The sequence below is a fragment of the Panthera onca genome, chromosome B1, assembly GCF_046562875.1.
Source record: "Panthera onca isolate mPanOnc1 chromosome B1, mPanOnc1 haplotype 2, whole genome shotgun sequence".
Lineage (NCBI taxonomy): Eukaryota > Metazoa > Chordata > Mammalia > Carnivora > Felidae > Panthera > Panthera onca.
Window position 1 is genome coordinate 64,034,333 of NC_138342.1, and position 12,086 is coordinate 64,046,418.

The 12,086-nt window shown below is 36.6% G+C and overlaps 1 protein-coding gene across 5 annotated transcripts in view; it reads left to right on the forward strand.

Annotated features, from left to right (window-relative positions):
- Window positions 1-12,086, forward strand: part of BMP2K (BMP2 inducible kinase) — a 129,328-nt gene that overhangs the window by 16,915 nt on the left and 100,327 nt on the right. The window contains exon 1 of one of the 5 annotated variants that reach the window (XM_081795550.1): window positions 5,721-5,929. The exons of the other annotated variants lie outside the window; for them this stretch is intronic. The gene's annotated coding sequence lies outside the window, so the exon portion shown is untranslated. Of the gene's footprint in view, window positions 1-5,720; window positions 5,930-12,086 lie in introns of those variants that run through there. 5 annotated transcript variants of the gene reach the window in all.

Below are 12,086 nucleotides of genomic sequence, written 5' to 3' on the forward strand. Positions count from 1 at the left end.
ATTTTATAATAACCATTCTAATGGGTGTGAAGTGGTATTTCATTGCAGTTTTGATTTGTATTTTCCTCAATGTGATGTTGAACATCTTTTCATGTGCTTATTGTTGGCCATTTGTAAGTACACATCTTTTTACTGTGTGATGAAATGGGAAGTGTACATAAAACACTGCTGCATAATGAAGTATGGTGGTATCATTGAGGAAGAGCACTTGGGTGTTTGAGTTGTGTCCTGGACTAGCTGCTTTTTCCATGGAACACCATTTTTATGTGAAAGAATGACTGACAGGCCGTGGTTCATTTATTTGGGTATTCGGTAGACATTTTCTCTATTAAGTAAGGCTGTCACATCAAGGAAGACACCTGACAGATACATTAATGATGGACTTTCTGCTTCCAAAAGAAAATCAGAATTTTGGGAAATTGTATTTACCATTATGAACTTGACAGCTTCCCATTAATTAGGCTTTTCTTAGGAGATAGGTGATAATATTAAGAAATGTGATTTTTTTTTTTTTGAAAAAAAATAAAGGTGTAATGGAAGATCTCCTTACCTCAATGAACTGATATTTTTCAAATGTATGTATGATGCTACAAGTAACCTAGTACAAGATTGACCATTAGATTTTAGTTTAACAGTGCAAGAAAATCAGTGATGCGGTTTTTGATACTTGCAACTAACCTTGAAGATACTACTAATTGTCATGTTTTGCTGTAATAGCAAAGAAGAATATCCATAGTTATTTGAAAATTCTATTAAGATGTTTTTCATCTTTCCCTCTCTATGTGAGGCTAGATTTTGTTCAGATGCTTCATTAGGCCAAAACAACATATCACAGGAGATTTACTGAGAAACAGTTATGAGAATCCAGCAGTATTCTACTGAGGCAAATATTAAAGAACTTTACAAAAATGTAAAGCATTGCCATTTTTCTCTGTAAATTTATGTTTTGAAAAATACAGCTGTTTTCATAAAAATGTTATTTATGTTGACAAGTAATATGTTTATTATTTTGAATGAATAAAGATTAAAAAATTCTCTTTAATTTCTAATATGGTAAATATGGATTGATATAACCCACATGAGCAAAAGCTCTCTGGGATCTTCAATAATTTTTATGTCTGTAACAGGATTCTAAGACCAAAGGGCTTGAGAATTGCTGGATAATGTATAACTAGCAAAACTGTCTAATACAGAATCCACTAGCTACATGTGGCTGCCACTTGTAATGTGGCCAGGGTGAAATGAAATGCATTGTAGATGTGAAATACACATGGGATTTCAGAGCCTTAATGTGAAAAAAAGACTGTAAAAGATTAATATTATAATATTGCTTACATGTTGAAATAATAGTATTTTGGATACATTGAGTTAAATAAAATGTAGTATTAAAAAGCCACTGTTTTTGTCCTTTTGAATGTAGCTACTAGAACATTTAAAATAGCATATGTGGCTTACATTTTATTGGACATATATTGGATAGTATTGGTCTGTAGCTTACAGTTTATTGTGTGGACTCTATACTTTGCAGTTGGGGTAGTTCACCTGGGGTTCATTGATATCCATGTGTGTTTTTCTTAGGTGAGGGATTTTGGCTTTCATTGTATTCTCAAAGGGCAGGCACATGACCAAAGTGAAGATAGGAACTGGAGACAACTTTTGAGTTGCTGCGTTGTAGTTACTTGGGTACTGCTAGTGGCTTGGATCGCGGGTGGGGGGGGGGTGGGGGGGGTGGGGGGGGTGGGGGGTTGGGGGGGGTGGGGTGGGGGGGCGGAATCTCTTTCTCAGTGTTTGGTAGGCTGGGCAAAACCTGTGGTACTAAGGGTGTAGTGAGATGCATTCTTGGCTTCTCACGTTGGAACTCTGAATGAATGTTCACACAGAAATGTTTTCGTAGAGAGTCATTAAGGTATTACAGTACTATAAATACTAGACTGCAGGTTTACCTGAGAAACCTAATTATCAATTAGGATTGTTTGTGTGGGAAAATATTCTGCCAAAGTGTAGATATAAACTGTCAGAGCACAATCCATACATTTCATGTGGGGAACACAATCCATACATTTCATCGAATGAGGACATTTTTTAACTTGAGCATTCATAGAGGTTGAAAATAAAACATTAAGCATGTATTAAAGTAAAGTGGTAATACATGAAGTTATAGGATGCTTGCTTACTCTTTTCCCATAATCATAAGGGGGATGATAGAAATAAGCCACTGAATTGGATAAGTGAATTAAATGGTTGCACATTTTCCTTGAGTTAGATATGTGATACTGTTTACGTTAATGTTGTCAGTTATCATCAAGAAAGTCTTCGTGAAACAATGAAATTTCAGGGCCCACTTAAGTGAAAAAAGAATGCTGGACTGAAGGCATTTCAAATATGATTATTTCATTTCAACTCTTTGTACCTCAGTTATAATTGCCCATTTTATATTATTCATCAAAATGTGCCACAATCATTTATTTTTGTCTTTCTACCCCCAGAGACTATAAACTCACACATACAGTGTCCTACTTAAAATGTGTTCCAGAGGCTTGCACAGCCACTTATTAACATTTGTTGGGGGGGGGGGGGCGGGGAAGGAATAGTCTCTATCTGATGGTTAACTAATTGCAGTTTGGGTGAGATGTATGAGTATGGTAGTTGCGTGAAGAGGGCATTGGAGGCAGTCTGAGAAAGCAGATGATGGGTGTGGAGTTGCAGAGTTTAAGACCCTATTAAGGGGAACTTGGAAAAGTTGAAGATGTAGTTTTCTGTACTTAATAGTCATAAGGCCAAGGAGTCCCAAGAAGAGGTTAGCATAATGTTCAATCTGGGGAGAAAAGACAAATTTAATAGCAATATATAAGAATTGGCTAAAATTTGGTGCTTTTGATTTCTGATATTCTGATGAGAACTAACTTGTGGAATGAGTGAGAGATGATTGAGACCGTAATACCCAGGCTTTGGATTTATGAATGGAGGAGTTTTGAGATGTAAGAAAGGGAGAAAGAAGTAGTTAACTCAGTTCTGAAAAACAAAACAAAACATTAATTCTAAAATCTGTCTTTTCCACTGTAGGAAAGAAAATGTGGATGGGGGAGAGACGTCCTCACTGGAAATAAAGGAAAGTCAAAAGATAGTGACTTCATCCCAGTCTTGTCAATGGGACTTACGATGAAGGCACTTAGGGGACTGGCGTTAGAGCAGGGAAACTCAAGAGGAATATGAATGTCCCTTTCTTTACTTGAATGGCTGGTTTTATATATATTAATTTTTTAAAACATTGTAATTTTGGAGAGTCTTACTCTCTATAACACACTGGTTATCAAACTAATACGTATATAAATCCCCTGGTGATTTATGAAACTACAGAGTCTTACTCAGTACTTCTGGGTGGGGCCTGAGGTTCTGTGTTTTGTAAGCTTTCCAGCAATGCCAGTGTTGCTGTTGCCACAAGTCATATTCTCCTTTTGACTGTCTCCTAACGGGGGGAGAAAAAAATACCCCAAAAGTGACCAGAGCAGTTCATGAATACAGCCTCGACCTACAGTGGGGTTACGTCCCGATAAGCCCATCGTAAGTGAAAATATGTCAGAAATGTATTTAATATGCCTATCCTCCTGAACATCATAGCTTTGCCTAGCCTACCTTAAATGTGTTCAGAACACTTAAACATGAGCCTATAGTTGGGCAAAATCATCTACACAAAACCTATTTTATAATGTTGAATGTTATGTAATTTATTGAATACTGTACTGAAAGTGAAAAAAGAATGGTGTATTGATACAGGATGGTTGTAAGTGTATCAGTTGTTTACCCTTGTTATTGCATGGGCTGGCTGGGAGCTATGGCTTGCTGCCCACTGCCAGCATCACGAGAGTATTGTTCCACATACACTAGCCCGGGGAAAGTTCAGAATTCACAATCTCATGTATACTCCTACTGAATGCACGTTGCTTTTGCACCATTGTAAGGTTGAAAAACTGTTGAGTTGAATCATTAAAGTTGGGGATTGTCTGTATCTGCTTTATTAATGGCCTTCAGAACAGATATTAGTAGATAGCAGCACTAATGCAAAGGTTCTCATACTTCGACTGGGGTACTTATTGAACAGATTCCTGGACTTAATCACAGAGAATTAATCCTAGGTTTAGAGAAAAGTTCAGAAAACTTCAGGTTTAATAAGCACTCCATATAATTCTGCAGTTTGGAATTTTGATTGGCATTATGTGAAAACTCTAAATTAACTTGGGATTGTAGGTGGGGGGATGATTGACATATTGACAGTATTGAGTATTTCCAGGAACATGGCATGTCTCTCCATTGTATTAAAAATGTTTCTCAGTGAAGTTTTTCTTCATTTGGGTCCCGTAACTTTGTAAGCTTAGTCTCATATGCTTTATATTATATTGTAAATGGATTGACCTTCTCACCAGTGTAAAACATTTTTATTTTTTTTTATGATTTTTGGAGAAGATAATTTGCTTTTAATTGGGAATATATTCTTTTTTTTTTAATGTTTGTTTTTAAGAGAAAGAGACAGAGTGAGCAGGGGAGGGACAGAGAGAGGGAGACACAGAATGTGAAGCAGGCTCCAGGCTCCAAGCTATTAGCACAGAGCCCGATGTAGGGCTCAGAAACCCTCACAAACCGCAAGATCATGACCCGAGTCGAGGTTGGATGCTTAACTGACTGAGCCACCGGTTGCCCCTAATTAGTAATATATTCTTATTAGGCCTGAGGAATCAAAGATATAAAAAGACCATGGACTCTATTTAGGAAGATCTTGCAATCTGGTATGTTTTTAAAGAACTGGTTTTCCAAATGCAGATAAGTCAGGTCACTAAAGAAAAACAATTAAACTCATAAATGTGAGAATTATAAGAAGTCTTTAAGATTTTGGTTGAAAGAAACAAAGGAAAAGGGGACTTACTGGGTGTCTATGAGAAACTTGATTGTACTGTTTCAGAGGCTTTCTTATCTTTATTACATGGCTTCTTTAAAGTCAAAGGGGACAGCCCATTAAATATTTTTTAGGTTATGGGAATAATTTTAGAAGTATTGGTAGCATACGTAAAACCTTTGCCAAGGGAGGAAATAACTGATTTTTCTTTTCTTAGCTTTCCTTCTATTGCATATCTATAAATTATTTTATTCTGAAAAGAATTTGTTCTTAGAAAAGCTATGATTTTGTTCTTTTAGAGGTATAACTGTTTCTTACAGAAGTCTCTGAACAGATCACTTCAAATGGGCAATATTTTTAGGGAAGTTCCGTTGGGTGCCTGGAATTCTCTTACCCAAGAGTTTCACTGTAGTCCTTATTGACCAAAAAGTGCATATGATGGCTACCATGTTCTTTCAAGTAAAATATGTTTTTTTTTTAAATGTTTATTTATTGGAGGCAGAGAGAGAATCCCAGGCAGGCTGTGTGCCCCAACCTGGGGCTTGATCCCACGAACTACGAGGTCATGATCTGAACTGAAATTAAGAGTTAGACACTTAACTAACTGAGTCACCCAGGCAACCCTTAAGTGTAATATATTTAAGACATGTAAACCTGCATGTCTTAAAGGTCCACAAGCTGAATGAGCTAACTAAAATCTGGGTATCAATGCTTTTAAGACAAAGTTTGTTTTGTTTTGTTATATATATATATTTTTTTAAATGCTTATTTTTGAGAGAGCAGAGAGAGAGAGAGAGAGAGAGAGCGAGCAGGGGAGGGGCAGAGAGAGAGGGAGACAGAGAATCCTAAGCAGCTTCTGTGCTGTCAGCACAGAGCCCTCTGTGGGGCTCAAACTCATGAATTGTGAGATCATGACCTGAGCCGAAACCAAGAGTCAGGCACCTAACCTTCTGAACCACCCAGGCTTCCCAGTTTTGTTATGTTTTAAATGGTACTTGTTCTATCTGAAATTTTAAATGTCTTTATAGACCATTCTAACAGGTAAAAATATCAATGATAAACATTATTAAATTATTTTATTTTGATATATTTTGATAGAGACTTCTAATTGTCTAGAGAACTTTCTCTTGTGTTGCCAAATTTAATGTGGAAGCCAATTACATAGACAATTTAAGGACCAGAATTTGGAAAATGTTCTGTTTGTTGCATATTTCAATAGAAGTAGTAAAAATTTAACTTTTTTTTTGAATTGCATATTTTTTGGGAATCTAATGAGAGTTGCATACTGGTTTTTTTGGTGGAGATTCTTGTACTGATTCAAATATTTGTGTGTGTGTGTGTGTGTGTGTGTGTGTGTGTGTGTGTTAAAGAATTTTATGTACATTTTTTTCTTAGTATGATTGGCTTTTCGATCAAAGGTACATAAGAAGTTTGTAAGGCTGTGTCTAGGGTTATCTGTGAGTGTCAGAAGAGTTTGACCAAATTCTTCTTTACTGACGTTCTGCGGTCATACCAGTAAGCCACAGATGGGTTACAGGCATGCCAAGACGATTCCCTCTCAGTCCTCAAAGTGGCCCCGTTGTGGTTGGGGGTCCCTGCTGGTTATCTTAGGCTGAAAGCAGGCTCCCATCATTTTCCCAGGGGACTAGCCAAGTAGTTAGAAAGCAGTGAGTTGGGTAGTGATATTGGATGGTTTTCCATTATTATGATAAATACAAATATAGTCAATGGATTATTAAGCCTAGGGAATCATGGATGTTGGTGAGAAAGATAAACTCTACTCTGCTTGACAAACCTTATTAATCAGGAAATAGACTTGAACAGTCTTTGAAAAGGAGGAGTTTCACAAGCTATTCAATTTAAGTCTTGTTTGTATTTGGTAACATCAAGATATACTGATTTGAAACATTGTAGAGTGTGCTTTTCTTAGTCTTACACAGAATATTTAAATATGTATCTGTTTTCTGAGCCAAGGTTTTGGTATCAAGCCTTGAAGTAATAGATACCGTCTCTGTGCTGATACTTTGGCTCTGTGTTGCGATTTTTCTCAGTAGTCCCCTCCTCTCCCTTCTGAAGTAATTACAGAAGGCACTGTGTTTATTTGGCACACTTGAGATTGTTATACAAAGTGCATGCTAGTAGCATCAACATGTTGGGGCCAGTATAGTGATAAAGGATAGTGCCAAGAAGAGTTAACAATATCCTGTACAGTACACTGTATATCTTTGGTGACTTAAGAAAAGTTTATCTTATGTGGATTCAATGTAGAATTACCATGCTTTGTAACTTCCTTATGCACATAGTTTTAGTGGTTTTTGTTTGCTAACCATAGGCTGTTATGTGTGATTTTAACTCTGCTTTAATGAACTAAATACTGGAATATAGTTATGTCTGCAAGTTGTTTAGTGTCAAGGTAGCTTAATTTCCAAGTGTCCTAAAAAATGGGGTTTGCCCTCTATGATCATTTCATGTTTATTTTATTTATTATTTTTAAAAAAATTTTAATGTTTTTATTTATTTTTGAGACAGAGACAGAGAATGAGCAGGGGAGGGGCGGGGTGGGGGGTGGGGGTGGGGACACAGAATCTGAAGCAGGCTCCAGGCTCCGAGCTGTCAGCACAGAGCCCGACATGGGGCTTGAACTCACGGAGTGTGAGATCATGACCTGAGCTGAAGTTGGATGCTCAACCAACTGAGCCACCCAGGCACTCCTCATGTTAATATTTTAAATCAGTATGACTTAAAATACAACTCCCTTCAAAACTTTGAGATAGAGCTGTTTTTATTTAATAAAAATATAATTTGTATTATAAAGTAAATATCAAAAAAAATGGCAGACAACTTGTTAATGGACTTTAGATTGAACTGCCTTTTGTATGTACAAGAATTATATAAATGTAACAAATAGTAAAATTGTAAACACATTTTGGGAGAATAAAATATTTTAAAAGCTTAGTGAACTTTTTAGTGTTTTTCAAAACTGCTTATTAAAAAGGATTTTCTTGGGGCTTCTGAGTGGCTCAGTCAGTTAAGTGTCTGACTTCGGCTCAGGTCATGATCTCACTGTCCATGAGTTTGAGCCCCGTGTCGGGCTCTGTGCTGACAGCTCAGAGCCTGGAGTTGTCTCGGATTCTGTGTCTCCCTCTCTGTCTGCCTGTCCCTTCCTTGCACTCTCTCTCTCTCTCTCTCAAAAATAAATATTTAAAAAAAATAAAAAGGATTTTCTTTTAGTATTTTTTTCCTAATAGCAGTTGTCCAAGATATTTTAAGGTAGAGTTAAAACATTCCATAATGCTCAATGAGCTCATCTTCCTCTGCCTAGTATTGATATTCTACCTGTCCTTTATTCCCTCATAGTCTTTCTGTGTGATAGATCTATTCACAAATTCCCCAAATCTCTATCTCTGTAGTCCAGGCTTCCTTGCTTCTGATGTACACATATAAAACAATGAAAACTTTTAAACCTGAACTTCTCTTGAGGCATCTGGGTGTCTCAGTCGGTTGAACGTCTGAGTTTTGTTTGGCTCAAGTCATGATCCCAGGGTCATGGGATTGAGTCCTGAGTCAGGCTCTGTGCTGAGCATGGAATGGAGCCTGCTAAAGATGCTCTCTCTCTCACTTTCTTTTTCTCCCTATCCTTGTGTGCCTCTCCCCCACTTGTGCATTCTCTCTCTCTCTCTCTCCCTCTCTCTCTCCATCAAAAAATAAAAGTCTGAACTTCTCACCAAATCAACAACTTAATCCGTTTTAGTTGAAAGGGGAGCCCACACATAGTCACTGAAATCAGAAACCAGAGATTCATTTGTCATCTCATTTCTGTGAATACCCTTATAATTTATTGCCTGGACTATTGAAGTGAGTGTGTATTACTGTCACAAGTAGTAGAGAAGTGAATTTTCACAACAAAATAACAATACATAAGGCAAAATTTGTCTACCCTTACCTACTTCCACTCCCCTCTTAACACTCTACCTGTATCCTTTTGAGACCTATTTCCTTCATGGTGAAATAACTTCTGATTTGTCTCCTGCTTTTGTCCATGTCTTCTCTTCAGTCTCTTCCTAAACAATGCTTGCTAATTATTATCTTTTTTTAAAAAGACATTCTTTTTTTGCTTTGTTTTGGACTGATTAAGTTCTCTTTCCTTCATTTCTTTTTTCCCCTGCATTAATTGGAAGTTATATACTTTTCCCGGTGCTTTCAGTGGTTGTTCAATGTTAACCTCTATGTGCATTACACATATAAAGACCCTAGAATGCTCTAACTCGTATCACCACTGTCAATCTCCTCCTGATTTATGTCCAGGAGTTTGTATCCATCTTCACTTTGTGCATACATTAGACATGCTTATTGTTTTACAAGTCAGTGTTTAATAGCTATCTTAGTTCATCATGTTTGTTAAATGTCAGGCCTTCCATCTATGCTCACTTGTTTTCACTCTGAGAGTTTGTTTATTTATTTATTTATTTTTATTTTAATAATTTATTGTCAAGTTAGTTAACATACAGTGTATACAGTGTAGTCTTGGCTTTGAGTAGATTCCTGTGATTCATCCCTTACACACAACACCCAGTGCTCATCCTAGCAAGTGCCCTCCTCAATGACCATCTCCCATTTTCCCTGCCCCCTAACCCCCCACCATATCAACCCTCAGTTTGTTCTCTGTATTTAAGAGTCTCTTACGGTTTGCCTCCCTCTGTTTATAACTTTTCTTTCCTACTGTCCCCTATGGTCTTCTGTTAAGATTTTCAAATTCTACATATGAATGAAAAACATATGTCTTTCTCTGACTGACTTATTTCACTTACAATAATGCCCTCCCGTTCCATCCACATTATTGCAGATAGCAAGATTTCATTCCTTTTCATTTCTGAGTAATATTCCATTACAGATATCATCCTCTTTATCCATTCACCAGTCGATGGGCATTTGGGCTTTTTCCATATTTTGGCTATTGTTGAAAGTGCTGCTGTAAACATTGGGGTACATGTGCCCCTGTGAATCAGCACTCCTGTGTCCTTTGGATAAATTCCTAGTAGTGCTACTGCTGGGTTGTAGGGTAGTTCTATTTTTAATTTTTTGAGGAACCTCCATACTGTTTTCCAGAGCCGCTACACCAGTTTGCATTCCCACCAACCGTGCAAGAGGGTTCCTGTTTCTTCACATCCTCACCAACATCTGTTGTTTCCTGAGTTGTTAATTTTAGCCACTCTCACCGGTGTGAGGTGGTATCTCAATGCTGACACCTCCTTTAAAGTTCCTTTTAGTAAAGGTCATTTTGTTGACTTGAACAGTTTTTATTTCAACTTCATTCTAGAAGGTAGATAGCTTTTTTCTTTCAGTATGTTGAAGGTATTATGTCACTGCCTTCTTACGTTCTCTTACTGTTAGAAGTTGGTAGTTACTCTAATTGCCTTTGTGGGTTATCTGCCATTTCTCACTGGTAGCTTTGATATCTTCTTTTCTGTGTTGTACTCTTTCACCGTGATGGTATAAGTGTGGCTTCCTGTTATTTTATAATTCTTAGGTCTTCTGAATTTGGTGATTGGTGTTTTGAATGAGTTCTGGCGCATTTTCAACCATATCTGACCTAATAATTCCTCTTCCCAATTCTCTTAATTGGTAGATACGTATTAAATCTTCTCACTGTATCCTCCAAGTCTCATAACCTCTCCTATTTTTTCCATTTGACTCTTGATGCTGCATTTTGGTATATATCAGCACTTGACTGCATTCAGATATACATCTTCCAGTTCACTCTTCTTTGGGTATACTTCATCTGCTGTTTACCCTTTTCAGTTACTATACTTTTCATATTAGAAATTCAAGTTGTGGGGCACTTTGGTGGCTTGTTTGGTTAAGTGTCTGACTCTTGTTTTCGGCTCAGGTCATGATCTCCCAGTTAGTGAGATGGAGCCCCGTGTCGGGGTACCTGCTTAGGATTCTCTGTCTGCCTCTCTTTCTGCCCCTCCCCTCTTGCTCTTTGTCTCTCTCTCAACATAAGTAAAACAGGTAAAAAAAAAAAAAAATTCAATTTGTATTGTAAAATTGCCCAGCCGATTTTTTTTTGAACTTGTTAAATTTGATAACCTTTTAATCCCTTTCTATACTTTGAATTTTTATTTTGTTACTTCAATTATGTGAAACATTGTTATTTTATATTCCTTGTTTGGCAATTCCAGTATTCTTCAGTTTTTTCAAGTCTCATTGTTTAGTTGGTTGTTCCTTCTGGCTTTTGTTATGGTGGCTGGTTTCTTGAATGCTCAGTGATTTTCTTCCCTTTAAAACAACAACAACAACAACAACAAACAACAACAACAACAACAACTTGTTTATTGTGTGCTTTTACTTCATAGAATCTCACTGGTTCGAGGTTTTTGAGGTCAAAGTGCCTTCTTTCCTCTAGACAAAATTTGAGTTTACCTCTAACAACCTTTTGGGGGTACCCTCCTGGAGATACATTAAATTGTTCGCTTAATGTTTCGTTTTTTGTTCATACAGGTAGTTGAGTTCCCAATTTTAGAGAATTAGGATCATGCTCAGAAAGTCTTAGGAGACTCTCCCACTTCATCCAGAGCCAAGGCCAACATATATATTTGTAGTGTCCAAGGCAGGGTGTGAATTGGTTTCTATTTCATGCGGAGAGTGAAGTGCTTTTGTGGGTCCAGGCTCTATGTTGGTAGTCCCACTGTTACATTCTGCCCTTCTCCAGTGTTGGCCTCTGGCTCCGGGGAAGCTTATGGATTCATGCTTCCTTCTTGTTTCTGTCTCCAAGGAATTCTCCTGATCTACCTCCATATTATTTTAGCTAGCATTTTAAGAACTACTATATCAGGATATGTTTTTTTTCTGAATCTGTAGTCTACCATGTTGCTAGAAACAAATTGTTATTTAAATTTTAACATGACCTAATTATTTTTTATCTTTCTTAGTTGAGGGTTTTTTTAATATCTAATTTAAGGAATTCTTTTCTACCTCAAAGTCATAATACATTTTCCTATATATATTTTTTAAAAACTTTTAATGTTTAAGTTTTCATTTATACTTTTTTATATTTATATATGTAGGTTTTATATTTATATAAATCTATTTTATATATTTATATAGTCATATATTTGTAGAATATATTTAATATATATAATATATAATATAATTATAGTATATATATTATTATATATAATATATAATTATGTTATAT